The sequence below is a fragment of the Ambystoma mexicanum genome, chromosome 12 (genome assembly GCF_040938575.1).
Source record: "Ambystoma mexicanum isolate Mex_15411 chromosome 12, UKY_AmexF1_1, whole genome shotgun sequence".
Classification (NCBI taxonomy): Eukaryota; Metazoa; Chordata; class Amphibia; order Caudata; family Ambystomatidae; genus Ambystoma; species Ambystoma mexicanum.
This window is the reverse complement of record NC_090936.1, coordinates 137,732,468-137,744,854: the sequence shown is the minus strand read 5'-3', so window position 1 is coordinate 137,744,854 and position 12,387 is coordinate 137,732,468. Positions and strand designations below refer to the sequence as shown.

General features: G+C 48.6%; 1 protein-coding gene across 1 annotated transcript in view; it reads left to right on the top strand.

The window, feature by feature from the left end:
• SMC1B (structural maintenance of chromosomes 1B) overlaps positions 1-12,387 on the top strand; it is a 2,377,846-nt gene that overhangs the window by 943,445 nt on the left and 1,422,014 nt on the right. The window lies entirely within an intron of this gene.

The window sequence follows — 12,387 nt, the reverse complement described above, 5'->3', positions numbered from 1 at the left end:
TCAATGTCTAGTGAAGATATTTTCTTTTTTCCTTTAAAGGGAAATTGCTCTTTTCCTATGCTGCATCTGTATGTTTCCTAAGAGGGAGCTGCAAGCTCCTTGAGGGCTTGGGCTGGGATTGGGTAGGGGTAAAGGAGATCATTCACTACCAAGCCTGTGATGCAGAGTTTATATTTTCCAGCAGCTTCCACACAAAACGACGGTTCCTTTCAATGCAGAGGTAGATGCTCCTTCAACCATAGTCCCCCCTAAAACCCTTAAAGCAGCCACAGCAACAACAAAATCCTTACTATCTGGACTTGGAATTCTTAGTCGGGGAAATCTTTGCTCTTTCATAACCAAATGGGCAGATATTTCTGATTTGTTGCTTAAAGCCTTGCCAAAGATGTCCACAGTATTGAATTTGGATAATTTCCACCGGTATCTGCAGTACTTAGTCCATTGCCCAAAAGCACTTCAAAGAGGTCAGCTCTGCTTGGTGCATCCAGTAACTCCTACGAAAGATTGCTGTGAAGATGCTTGAATCGACTGTCGACTTTCTAAACCTCAAGAGGTTGTTTTGCTTCATCACTTACCACCCTTTCCGCATGGAAACAATGCAGCATATTATTCCTTTAACTATCCCAGAGATTGGCTGGCTTCAATTAGTTTAGAAGACCTATTTTCATGTGCCAATGCATGCATTCCATCAAATATACCTAAGATCAATGATGGTGAAAACCAATTATCTATTCAAGGATCTCCCTTTTGGAGTTGCACCAGCCCTCCAAAAATGTTATTAAACTCCTTATTTGTCGGTCTACTTCACAAAGAAATGTCAGTCTGATTAGTGTCACAGATGGTCAAAAGAATATGATAACTCCATGCAGTGGTTGAAGGGTTAATATTAACATTTGTGGCAGGGTGCGAAGGGCCATCCCTCACTCTCTTGTCTAGAAGTTGTTTCCTTCTTAGCCCAGGTATCCCAGGTTAGTCTCTAGAGCTTATTGACACCGACAATCTAAGTACTGGCCTTTCAATCGGGGCCTAAAGGCAATCACCTTCTCTGTCTAATCACCCTTGGGGTCTCCCTAGTCTGGACATACTCTATCTTGGTGTTGGTTCTATAGGGTTGTGCCTTTTTAGATGGTCAAGCCCCACTCTGTCGTCTTCACACCCAGACTTTCCTCTTCCTATTTCTCGTTACTGTTATACCCACCTCCTCGCTACTCTCTCCTTTCTCTCCTGGTATTTCTTCCTCCTAACCCGGCCCTCCTTTACTCTAGCTCCACATTTTTACTCTTTCCTACTCCATTCTGCCTCACCGCCTCTCTCCTACCCTCTCTGCTCTTCTCTCCACTATGGCCCCTCTCTACTACTACTCTCCCCACTCCAATGCACTACTACTCTCCCCTCTGTACTCCACTACTATTCTTCCCTACTACTCTCCTCTCTCCATTGTTACTCCCTCCACTGCACTCAGCTACTCTCCCTTTTCCACTACAGTTCAACTCCACCCCATCCTTCCTGTTTGTTGGTCTGACACCACCTCCTCTTACCTCCCCTGAACAACCCACACTTTATCCACCCCCTCCTTCTTTCATGGGGCTTCGTTCCCTGGCCAATTCCGCCCTAATTTCCCCGCCTGGGAAGTGTAACAATGGACAAAGTGTACAAATAAGGAGCTAAACACCACCCCTTACTTAACTGTGAGTCGGCCATGCTGAAACAATGTTATGCATATTTATACAGCGCATCAAGGGCAACTTGGTGCTGAAACTGAGAGTAAAAAGCAGACGCCAAACCAAAAGAAATTCAGAATAGTTTTTTTTAGTTGTAAGCATAGATAGTTCAAAGCGTAAGTATACAGTATTTTAGGGAATTCTCCTCTTACGTCGTCAAAGTGGATTGCAGTTTTGGCAGTATGTGAACACTGAGAAGACGCACAATTTCCACCTGTGTTGGTGGAGAATGCCCTAACATACTGTATACTTACGCTTTGAAGTATCTACACTTACATAAGAGCATTCCAAAATGGAATGAAAGAAAAAATAACTAAAGACTGGAAGAAATATTGTCCAGTCTCATCTTTAAATACAAAGAACTATTCTGAACACGCTGCCCATTCAAATTGAGTGTTGGTGTATTAAACATTTAAGTGGGTTCAAAGACTAAGCCACAAAAGCAATACCACTTAGTACTGAAGAAGGCCCAACAACCACAGTTGAAAAGCGTTCGGGATAACACAATTAAACATAGGGGCGAAACATATGTCGACTTTTCCCAGGTTCGTACCAACAGCTTGTATGCTGTTTTTCCAGCATCCGGGTAGTGAGTAAACACAGGGACAGGTCTCTTATAGGCCCTTCACTGTGAATTAGACAAGGAAGGACATTATTGGTTGACCCCTAGTAAAAGGTGTTTGTGCTAAAGAGAACTAAAGTCACATACCTTACTAACCCCACAATACCACTACCTATGAATACTTAAATGTAGAAGTGAGTGAAATGCTATTGAAACATGTTTTTTTAAAAAATTAAAATGATCTTAATAAATTGGTACATTGATTATAAGAATTGTGCTTGGTTGAATATAATACCAAAATAAGATATGGTATTTAAGAGTGTCACTCTCTACCCAATGACGGGGTCATAAGGGAGGGGTAACCAGTTTTCCTTTTCCATTGAATCCAATACAAGGGTCAGGCAAAGTCTGGCAATTTACCAGAATACACACAAACCTGACGGCCCTTTATCTTCCCCACAGGGATAAAAGGTGGAGCATGAGAGTATAGTACGAACAAGGCAGATCGCACGACGCGAGAGCTAACTCGGCACGGCAGTTCAAAAGGAGGTGAAAGACGGCGAACACCAAGAGGATGACAAGGAGAGAAGTGACCTTGCCCTTTCCTGTCATACTCCTACGTCCTGTTCCCTTTCCTCCATACTTATGGGACATTCCTCTGTCCTGTGGGACAGGACCGGAGCACTTTGTAAAAAGCATCACATTTTTCAAAAATGTGTCCTTCCTCTCTTTTTACGCGTTGCACCGCATGCGGCCATAACCCTGCCCATCTTAGCTCCGCCCAGCGCATCGGTCATCAGTCCTTTTCTCCGCTCGATCGGGACTGGATGCACTTGCATGTTCGGAAATGTTTTTTCCTTCCAGTTCCTCCTCTCTTGCTCTGGCTTAGCGGTCGCGTGGTAGTCAGTCTATGCCGTTTCAGCTAGACTTTCCAAATTGTTGTTCTTGTCAGCGATGCTTCGCTGGGGCAGATCCCCATCCTCTGTGGTTAGAGTGTTTGAGTCCGGACCACCGGTGGGACTCGTGCTTTTATTGCGACTCCCTTTCGGTCTGGGCGCTTCAACGCCGTTTGGAGCGGTGGGAGGAGGTGTTTCAACTTACTCCCCCGGCGCATTTTCAAACTTTCATCGACGAAAAGAAACAGCGCCCGGTGAGTTCTTTACTTTTTAGGGCACCCCGGTTGGGCGACTCCTTCCCGGGGTCTTCCCGGTCCGGGAGGAGCGTCAAAAGCTCTATTACCGGGCCTTGCCCTGAGGTACCTTCTAGGCCTAATAATTCTAACAGAGTTTTCTCCGAGGGCATCCGTAAGGGGCCTATTGACGCTGGATTGCATTCCGAGGCCCCTACTGTGGGGGCTGTTTGTGGGCCCAGTTGTACAGAGGCATCGGGTACCAGAGCTTGCTCCGAGGTCTCCTTGGTCTGAGCTTCCCATAAAATCACCGGGATACGCCCTGAGACCTCGGTGGAGGTTGTTGACACCGAACGAAAGTTTGAGGCCCCTCGTGCAGGGGCTTTTACCGGACAGCCCTGTTAAGGTGTTGTCGGTGAGGTGTGTTCCTCATCGTTCCCGCTCTTGCGGAGATTGCAGTTCTGTTGAGGGGGCACAGAGTGAGGTGTAAAACCGTAATCCCTCCGTCACCAGCGGTGCCGAGGTCCTTCCTTCGAAGGCTAGTTTGTGTCAGGACTCCTTTCTCCAAATGGTCTTGGTGGCGGAGAAATCGGCGGACATATGTCTGTGCCCGTAGCATTCATTCTGGGACTTATGCGACACGGGATCCTTCCAAGATGGTGGTGCTTCACGGACCTAATCCGCTCGTGCCTTCTACTGTTTCTGGTTCAGTGGAGTCTCCGCCCCCGAACGGTCAGGTGACGGTATTTCAAGCAGGAACACAAACATGGGCGTTGCGTCGCTACTTTGTTACCAGACGCTCCGTAAGTTCGCAAATAGCACTCTCCTGTTGCAGTTTCACAGTTCTGTATTCTTCTTACTTCTGCCTATAATTAACACTTGTATCTTTTCAGAGATCTTATCTTCAAATCTCTTTCCCATCTCTGCTCCCATTTCGGGGCTCATTCCACGTGTTACTGTCAGACACCGTTCCTTCCTCTCTGGAGTTACAAAGTCTGCCCGAGAAACCCTTCAGCTCTATAACGGTAGGAAACTTTCTGTAAGCTTCGAGCCCAACATAAATCATCCAACACCACAACCCTCCTTTGTTCTCCCCCATAGACGTTCCCCTCAAGCTGACTGGAGGAATCTACCGCTCTCATTCCGTGGTTCTCTGTACTCCCTACCATTCTCGGAGCTGCGGAGTTACTTCACGCATGAGGCCTCCTCCTGTCGCACCTAAACCGTTGGCGGAGGAAGTCTTTTTCGGCAGGTTTCAAATACTGATGCGTTCCCACCCCTTGAAGGAGTACTTTCGGGGCTTGTTCAGGGAGATTTGCCCGCCTGCGCCGACGGCCCCGGCTTCGGTGCCTGTTCCTCCGCCGGCACCGCCCTTACCGGCAGGGCCTCCTCCATCTCTCCCACCATTGTCTCCAGTGGACAAGGCTGTTGGGGTACCGGATGTGACTGAACCTGATCCGGACCTATCGGAGGATGTACAGGGCGAGCAGGACAGCGAAGACCAGCCCGCTCTGTCAGAGCTTTTCATGACCGGGTTCTGGACATGTCTGTTGGATGTAGGCACCTGCTCCGCAGGAGGGCATGCTTTCGGGGGCATTCACCTTCTCTCCTTCAGAGCACACCGGCTTGTTCTTGCAAAAGGACGTCTTGGCCGAGGTCTGGAGCGTTTGGGAGAAGCCACACACTGGACTGTTTGTCAACAAGAAGATTGACGCGCGTTATAGGCTCCATTCTTCGGAAGAGGTGGCCTTAGCATTGTGTCCGCCCCCTGCTCCACGGTAGTAGCGGCAGCCACTTTGCAATCCAGACCTGCGTCATCCTCTTCTACGACGGCTACACAGGTTCTGACCAAAGAGGACAAGCTTCTTGACTCCCTTCGGAGGAAGATTTTCGCTAACTCAGCTCTTCAGCTGCGTCAAGCCAATGCAGAACTGGTGTTAGCGGGGGACGTATATGAAAATGTGGAAAGGTCTGTCGGAGTTCGAGGAGTTTATTCCCGCTGAAAAGTTGGAAGATTTCAAGGCGGGTTTGTCGGATGCCAGGGTCTTGGCACAGGATCTCCTGGATGCTGGGGCTCACCATGTTGACACCTCGGCCAGGGACCTTATGCTTGGTGTGGATACATCTCGTCAGGCTTGGCTGCACGCCACAAAGTTCTCTACGGAGGTGCAGGATAAGGTTTTGACCTGCCTTTCGATGGCAAGGAGCTCTTTCATTCTACAACTGACGTGGAGCTGACCAAAACCAAGGACAGCACTCAGACTGGCAAGTCATTGTCTGTCTTGGTTAAACCTCCTTTCAGGACAGAGATCATTGTCGAACCCTCGGCCCTCCACTGGTTTCCGGGTTTTTTTAGACCGGAAATCCTGCAGGGTTGACACCCGCCGAAGGCAGCAACGTAGCCGGTTTTTCTCCCGCTCCTCAGCCTCCTCCTTAGGGTCAGGTGGTGCTGCCACGAGAAGCCAACAAAATGAGGGTTTTCTGCGCTTGCACGAGACCCTGGTGGGAGGACGCATTCCGTCTCATTGGGAGGTGTGGCACACCATCACTGAGGACCGGTGGGTCTAGTCAGTCGCTCGGGCGGGCTTCCACTTACCCCTTCGACCTACCCAACCCATCAATCCTCCCTTCCAGCAGTCGGCGTCGCCCTCCCCCAGATCAGAGTTTCAGAAGCTTCTGGATCTCAGGGCGGTGGAACCCGTTCCTCTAGGGGAGCGAGAGGAGGGCTTTTATTCCCGCCTGTTCACTGTGCCCAAACCCAACCAGGCTGGCCTGTGCACCATCCTAGACCTTTCCCAGTTCAATCTCTCTCTACCCCAAGAAACTTCAATATGATCACGCCCTGTCAGATAAAGTCCTCTCTACAGAAGGGCGATTGGCTCAGCGTGGTGGACCTTCAGGATGCGTATATGCATATCCTGATTTGGAATCCGCATCAGAGGTACCTACAGTTTTCTGTGGGGGAGGAGCACTTCCAGTTCTGAGTGCTCCCTTTTGGCCTCAGCTCGGCACTGCGTGTCTTTACGAAGATGTCGGTTATCGCAGCTTATCTTCGGCTTCAGGGTATCCATGTGTATCCGTATTTGGACGATTGGCTGCTGCGCAGTCCTTGTCCTCAATCAGCCTTGAGCAACCTGCAACCTTCAGTCTCTCCTCCAGCTCCTGTTTCAACTTGGGCTGTCGGTGAACTGGCGGAAATCTTCCATGACGGTCTCTCAGGACCTGATTTTGCTGGGTTTTCGTTGGAACACGATCGACTGCAGAGTTTACCTGACCGGGGACAGAATGGTGGATCTGTTGACCACGTGTCAGATGTTTGTGCAGTCGGAGAGCATGTCGGCCTGGTGGTTCCAGAGGCTTTTGGGCCTCATGGCCTTGTGTGTATTGGCTCTTCCCCTTGCTCTGCTCAAGATGAGGCGGATGCAAATGACTCTTTGGAGTGCTTGGCATCAGGCTGTGGATCCGGACTGCAAGATAATAGCGATCCCGGCTTTCATGAGAGTGGACCTGGTGTGGTGGTCGTCTCTCAGCAACCGGTCAGCGGGTGCGGGTTTCCAAGACCCCACTCTGATGGTGACAATCACGACGGACTCCTCCCTTCTGGGGTGGGGTGCGACGTTGGAGCTTCAGGTCTCCGAAGTTCCTTCATATAAACCATCTGGGGCGTCTGGCGATTTTTCTGGCGCACAAGGCGTTCATGCCAGTCCTTGCCAACAAAGTGGTACGGACAATGTGCTATCAATTCTTTACATCAACAAGCAGGGGGTACCAAATCTCCTCCTCTTGTGTATCTGGCCATTCAAATTTGGGAATGGGCGGTTCAGCTTGGTGTCTGGCTGGTGACAGTGCTCATCCCGGGCCAGCTGAACGTCATGGCAGACGCCCTCAGCCGACAAATAGTCAGCTACAAGTGGGAATTGAAGACGGAGGTCCTCTTACAGATATTCCTATGTTGGGGTACTCCGTAAGTGGACCTCTTCGTGACATCGGCAAACAAGAAACTTCCTCTGTATGCCTCCAGAAACGGGCTGGGAGCTTCCTCTCTGAAAGACGCTCTCGAGATTCCATGGCACAACATGAGGGCCTATGTTTTCAAGCCTCTGCCTCTGATTCATCGGACGATTTGCAAGCTGAAGAGCACAGTCAACTGTTCTCTTCTGCTCATAGCTCCGTGGTGGCCGGCCAGATTCTGGTTCTCAGAGCTTCAACATCTGTCGGTGTGTGCACCGATCAGGCTTCCGCTAGTTCCCGACCTGCTTCACCAGGGAGATAGGCAACTGTGGCACCACTCTCCACAATCGTTCAGCTTGGCGGCATGGTGCTTGAGTTCAGATCTTTAGAACATCTCAACCTGTCTGCTGACATGCGAATAATTCAGGCAGCCAGGAAGCCTTCGACGAGGTCGCAGTATAAGAGCAAGTGGCTTTGGTTTTGTCACTGGTGCTCAGCTAAACAGCTGGACCCCAGGGTGACTACGATTGACACTGTACTGTCTTTCGGGCATTCATGTCCTGTCATGCAGGACTTTTCTTTCGGCTGTGGCCGCCTACCTATCCACGGACCAGTGCTCGTTCTCACTATCAAATCCAGAGAGTAAGCGGCGCTTTGTGGGTCTTATGCGTCTTTACGCTCCGGTTCTTAAACCACACCCGACGTGGAATCTGAACGTGGTCCTTACAGCCTTGTGCCGTAAGCCTTTCGAACCAATGGCTACGGTAGGTCTTATGCACCTTTCGTTGAAGGTGGCTTTCTTGGTCGCTGTTACCTCGGCAAGGCGAGTGAGTGAGCTCCAAGCTTTGTCGGTGGAGCATCCCTTCTTAGTCTTCCACAAGGCGAAGGTTGTCCTTAGGACAAATCCTTCTTTCCTACCAAAGGTGGTTACCGATTTCCATTTGAATCAGTCAATCTCGCTGCCTGTCTTCTTTCCAAACCCGGCTTCGGAAGCTGAAAGGGTTTTGCATTGCCTGGATGTTAGAAGACCTCTTAAGTTCTATTTGGACAGAACTTTTGAACTTGGGAGTTATTCTCAACTTTTGGTTACCTTTGGCAACCCGCAAGGCAAGCAGTCCTCTAAAGTGACTATTTCCAGATGGATTGCTGCCTGTATTTCAGAGTCTTAAACTGTTCAGGGCCTACAGCCTTCTAAAGGGATTCATGCACATCTGGTACGGGGCAAGGCAGCTGCTGTTGCCTTTCAAATGTATGTCCCCTGGGAGACCATTGCGAAAGCGGCTACTTGGGCCTCCCCGTTGGCTTTTTGTAAGCATTACTGCTTGGACTTGAGCTCCAGATCTGATGCTCAGCTTGGGCAGGCTGTGCTGAAAAATCTTTTTGAGTAAAGGGGTTTCCATCCTAGTCCATAGTCCCCTTTCTTCCATACGCCCGCCCGCCGTCCCCTCTAATAAGGTTCCTCTATTATTGCTTAAAGGTCTCTGACCTGGCGATAGAAAAGGACAGCTGGGCGATGCGCTGGGCGGAGCTAAAATGGGCGGGGTTAGTGCTTTGTCCCGTCCCACAGGACAGAGGGATGTCCCATAAGTATGGAGGAAAGGGGACTATGGACTAGGAGTAAGGTGGTCACTACGGCGAGTAACCTGATTATTGCCTGCAGACTAAAACATGAGACCGCAAATAAAGCAGCGTGTGTTGCAGCATGATGTCAATGGTACACAAGACCCTCCTCCGCTGATAACCAAGCCGGGGAGAGACGCTGGTTTCTGTGGCGCTGAGCTTGCCAAGCGGTTCATTACAGCTGGTGAGTCGAGGGGAGAGTGGATTAGCAACCGAACCGTGTTGAACGAAAAGTAGCAAGCAACTAATTTGAACTTTGAAAGGTTTAAAGGAACTATTGAGAAACGGGGGGAAACCTGCAGAAGAGGTGTCCGGCACCACGTGGGTGCTCTCGCAGGAAACTTTGGGGCGGTTACCTCATGGTAGTGACTAACATAACCAGAATTTTAGAAAAAAGAGGGGGTGAGGCACGCACTCTAGTGCCCAGTTTTGAATACCATGGTGACCCCGGTGTCGCTGCCTCTAGAGCCCGGGACTCTCGAACCAATGTGTAGAAAAAAGAGGGGGTGAGCTGCGCACTCTAGTTCCCAGTTTTTCACCTCACCCCTTCTTTTTTCAACACATTGGTTCGAGAGTCCCGGGCTCTAGAGGCAGCAGCACCGGGGTCACCATGCCCTACTTAGGAGAGCCACATTGATGGTTTCCACCCCGTCCCCCCATTACGGGAAAACATTGTGCTATTGGAGGGGAGTTGGTTCCTGGTTATCAGAAGTTACTACAGCTACCAGAATTACATGAGACCTAAATTGAGACTAATTAGTAAAACCTGAAAAGATTGCCTCCCCGAAGGTTGTAAGAGACATGAAAGCGCTTGGAGAAGAGCAACTGATCTGCAGCAGATGGGATTTAACCCTGTTATTACTTGCATAAGGTATACAAAACTGGGACTAGAGTGCATACCTCACCCCCTCTATTTTTCATTACCATAACTAGAAGGCCTTGGGAAGAGGTGAAGAGAGGTCAAAGTGGTCATACACGGGTCTTGTAAAATCCTCTGTACCGTTGAAAGTCTTTAACCAACAGATGATTGTGAACACTAAGGGAAATGAATCCTGCATGATGAAAATTAGTACATGAACAGTGTGTTGACAGGAATGAACCCGTCAGAGGGATGTCCAGAGTGAATTGTTTGAAAATGTAAGACTCGTGAATGCAAGAAAAGCCATTGTGAACCCGACAGAGGGAGGCTAGCGTTTGAAAAGGAGTCTGAACCAAGAAGAGGGAGATCCAGGGGTGGAAAGTAATCGCCCAAAGTTCATTGAGAAAGAACTGTTCATGTGATTTTTTTAAAATACGTGAGGGGTCTGCACCTGGAAGAGGGGGCCCCAGTGGTGAAGCTGTCACCCAAAGTATATGTGGAACTGAACTTTGTGTTTGTTGAATGCATCAGGCCATCTAAGGCAAGAGACTTTTATTGAAAAGAGACTGAACCATCGAAGAACCTGATAACTGATGCAGAACTGTCGACTCGTGCTGGGAAGGCTCAAGTGTGTGCTGTGCTCAAGAGATCCACCTTGTCTCGTACTAAAATCGTGGGGAAGGGAGACCCCTGGCAATTGCATCCCGACTAATGTTTTTTTTTCAATACTTTCTTTATTGCGAACATTACCCCACACATCTTTTTGTATTTAGAGTAAGGATTGGCAATAGGTTTTTCTTAGTATAGGCCCTTTTATTTTGACCTGACGCAACAAGGACTGCCTTTTTTTTCATTTGATGGTCCAAGCTTGCTGCCATCTTAGATTTAGGCTTAGATTAGGCGTTTTTCCACCCTGCAATACACAGTTTAATGAACACCCTTGCACTGTGATCACTTTTGTCTTTTCTGTTGCCACCATGAGTTCCTTATTTTACTTGCATCACTTACTGGTGGCCCCTGGCCACAACCATTGTTCTTAATGCACGATAATCCCTAAAAAGATACTCGCCTTAGCTGGGCTAGCCTGCACTCCCTAGATATTTCCGAAACGCAAAGATTGCTCTGCCTGCAAGGGTAGATCCTCGAATAGTTGGACACTGTACTTCATCACCTCAAGCCCCTTCATGAACAGCTACTGAACCCTGAAGACGACCCCTTTTTCGCTCATAATGCAGGACCGCGTGTTTTCCGCACTGCTGGACTTTTGACCATAAGCCCCCCACTTTGTAGGGATGGGCTGCTTAAGTTGGGCATCAACTCTGAAGAACTGCCTAATGCTATATTTGTGTTAACTTACCCTTCTAATGCAGGTTGTGTTTTCCCCTTTACCATATTAGGCAAAAGTAATTGTATATATTGTAAATCGTGAAAGGCATGTGTGATAACTGTTTTGATATTACTTTGGTGTATTTGTGTTTAATTCTTAAGGCCTATAATGTATATGTTTTTTTTTACAACTTTATTTAGTTTTCAAGGCATCACAGACATGAATATATCGATGGACAACTCATAGCGGCCCCTGTCCGGGGATTCAACATAAGTGCATAAGATTGTGTTGCTCATATAAGAATAAGGGTGACATAGAATCGACAAAAGGAACAGACATACATAATGAACAACCAATTAACTCCCCCCCTCCCCACACACACACCGTCCCTCACAATATATCCCAACTTATGGGTTAGAAGGTTGAACATTCCGATTTGTAAATTCAACAGGTTGGATCACTTATGGTGTTAAGTTCATTTTCCTCAGATTGAAGATCGGGGTTTCAAATGATAGATATTGCACGAAGCAGCCTTGGTTTAAAGAACATCTGTTCCTTGTCATCCATAAATTCGTGAAGTGGCAACCAGGTATTTAAGTACTTGGAATAGGAGCCTTGGGCCTGTACCATCACTTTCTCCATGGCCATCACCCCCCATAGCCTGACCCACCACATAGCTGTTATTGGGCCTTCCTTTGTCTTCCATGCTTGCGCAAGTGATATTCTGGCCGCACTCAACATGTGGGTTATAAGAGTGGCTGTAGGCCCAGAGTTCGCGTAGCTCCCCTCCACCTCCTCCCCCAGCAGTACCACTAATGGATCGTAGGGTAGTCCCACCCCGGTAACATCTTTGATGTGGCTTAGAATCTCCTTCCAGTAGGTCGCTGCCAATGGGCAGGTCCACCACATGTGAATGAGGTCCCCGGATTGTCCGCAATTCCTCCAACAGGTTGCGGGATATTCTGGATTAATTGCGTGCATGCGTGCAGGTGTCATGTACCACCGAAGGCAAAGTTTATATGCTGCCTCCTTTATGGAGGTGCATTTGGAACCTTTGACTGTTCTATGCCAAATGCGACTCCAGGTATCCTCTGAAATTTGTTTCCCCAGGTCTATCTCCCAATTTTGCATATATGTACTTTTTTTCCAGGGTTAGCCTCTCCCGTTAGGGGCATAACCAGATTATATTGCCTATCTGGTTGGCCTTCCTGTATCGTT